Source organism: Lipotes vexillifer, unplaced genomic scaffold, assembly GCF_000442215.2.
Source record: "Lipotes vexillifer unplaced genomic scaffold, Lipotes_vexillifer_v1.1 scaffold163, whole genome shotgun sequence".
Lineage (NCBI taxonomy): Eukaryota > Metazoa > Chordata > Mammalia > Artiodactyla > Lipotidae > Lipotes > Lipotes vexillifer.
This window is the reverse complement of record NW_006788722.1, coordinates 3,508,053-3,510,792: the sequence shown is the minus strand read 5'-3', so window position 1 is coordinate 3,510,792 and position 2,740 is coordinate 3,508,053.

Here is a 2,740-nt window from a genome sequence, read left to right as displayed (position 1 = left end):
GGAAAGAGTATCATGCAGTCATACGATGCATCAACCTCTTTCTGCTTAATAGTTAATTAAAAATACATTTTAAATTAAATAGTTAATTAAAAGCACAATATAATAAAATGTATTATATTTTAGTATAATGAAATACACTTATACCAAAGAATAAGATACTCTTGAACAATAACACTAAATAATTTCAAATCCTTCATTCCTGGATAGAACCATTTTCTTATTGATGCACAAAATCCCAAGATCATTTAAAATGAATAGAAAACCTCAAGCAATATCCAAAGTACTTTACTGTAAGAAGAAAACAAAAAGTAAGAATTAATATTTTTATCAGATGATTATACTACCCAAGTACCATCCACAGAGTAGAAGAAAATGTAACATGAAATAAATATCATTAAACCAATATTTGCATATGTGAAAGAGCATTGCAAAATTGGAAATTCTAAGACTCAGAATATGAATGGACAAAAAAACTGGAGGATACGAAACAAGAGTTGATAAAACCAGGAAATATAAGAAAAAGAAACATCATCTCCAAAAAAAATTAACGTTCCTTCTAAAAATAAAAGTATTTGGAAAATAGCTGTTAAAATATGAACTTGTAAGAAGACATTAATTTCAGTCATAAAATTAATCTAAAATTGCTTGTATAGCATTTAGCAAAATTAAAATATTTTGAAGTATGATCCACCCTTTCTCCTTCAAAATACTATAATTATCTATTATCAAAAGTGGGGGTACATATTTTTTTCCAGAACTTTTCACAATGCTTTGTGCATCCTAGGTGCACAGTTAATGTTTGCTCTGTGAACTAGAGCATGTCAGCCAGCTGTTGCTTACCTTATAGCAGAAAGACTCACATTTTTAGTAGAGGATAACTTTCCTTTTTATATTGTCTTGAAATTCATATGAGTTCAGTGAATCAGATCAGAGAGGTGTGTTGACTGAGCTTAGCTGGGAGGCAGTGGGGAAGATGGGAGAGTGGTAAAGCCTTTGAGGCTGCAGTGACAGGGTGTGAGGAGGAGAGAGGGGAACCTGAGAGATTCTCCCTTGGGGCTTAGTGGGGGATAACGCGTTCAGAGTGGACACAGGGTAACAGCAACCTGAAAGCAGAAGGCACAGTGGCAGCTGCTGCCTCTCAGTGTGTTAATTCTGGCCTTCTAATAAAAAATACAATGAATTCCACATGGTCTAGATTTATGACAATCTATACCATGCATCCTGTTTCCGGGTCAGAATTAGAAGCTATACTGTGAACCATGGACTTGACCTCAGCTGTCAAAGAGATGAAGGCATCTTTTTTTTTTTTTTGCCATACGCGGGCCTCTCACTGTTGTGGCCTCTCCCGTTGCGGAGCACAGGCTCCGGACGCGCAGGCTCAGCCACCATGGCCCATGGGCCCCAGCCGCTCCGCGGCTTGTGGGATCTTCCCGGACCGGGGTACGAACCTGTATCCCCTGCATCGGCAGGCGGACTCTCAACCACTGCGCCACCAGGGAAGGCCAGTGAAGGCATCTTATATCAGACACCAGACGGCCCTGTAATATGTAGCCGCTTCCTCTCTTACACGTACTGGGGATCAACATATAAAAACAGCATGAAGCTACCCAATCACATTGTTGGTTTTCCCCCCTGTTTTTGGTTTGACACTTCCAGAGTTAATAGGAAATGTCTTTTTAAAAATTAAGATGTTTTCATGATAGGGGACTGAACAAATTCTCACCAGCTGAACGTTTATATAGCTGATCATTCATTCATGATCAACTCAAATAAAAATATTCTGATATTTTGATAACTGTAATTGATCCCTGTCATTCATTGAACCATTGGGGCATTTTCTAATTCCATCAGAACAGTAAATACGTTGTAAATTAGAATATGCTTATCTGCAGAAAACTTTTAAAAAATAGCTACATTGTGTTTATAATGTTCCTGGCACTGCTCAAAGCCTTGACGTGTGTCAGCTCATTGAGTCCTCATGGCAGTGTGACATAGTAATTATTATGCCCATTTTACAGATGAGGAAAGTGAGGTGCAGTGAGGTTAATAGGAAAGTGAGGTACAGTGAGGGTAATAACTTACTCAAGATCACTCAGCTAGTAGCTGCCAAGATTCACACTAAGGCATTCTGTCTCTGGTGTATGTGCCAAAATACTGAATCATATCTGGTGCTTTTTCCTCAAAATGGATTTTACAGTGAAAAAGTGATAAATGAAAAATAGAAAGCCAGTATTTTAATTCATTGTTGAAGAATCACTAGCAGAAATGACTATTTTCTAAAATTATTTACCAGTGTTTGTCAATATTATTGTAGGCCGTAAAAATTATATATATTTCCTAAACCAGAATTGAGACAAATGAATAACAAAAAAATTTCCCCTAGCCTGTGAATTTAGCTGATTTATAAAAGTATAAAATTAAATAACAATTATATTCTTGATTAGTTATCTTTATTTAGAAGTTAAATAATGTGAAAATTTGGAGTTTTCCAGAAAATCATTCTATCTAGAATTCTCTTCAGTTCTGATCTGGTCTGTTAGACCGTCTTCTAAAATTCTAATTAGTGTCAATTGAGGTATTGCTGATTTTGACCTCCTGACTTCCTGAGATCTAGAATATTGGAAGTCTTGGCCTCTTTCCTATAATCAATTCCAATCTACAGATATTTATTGAGTGCCTACTAAGTGTAACACTGTTACAAAGAAATAAATATCTTCAAAGAACATGCATTGTTGTAGGG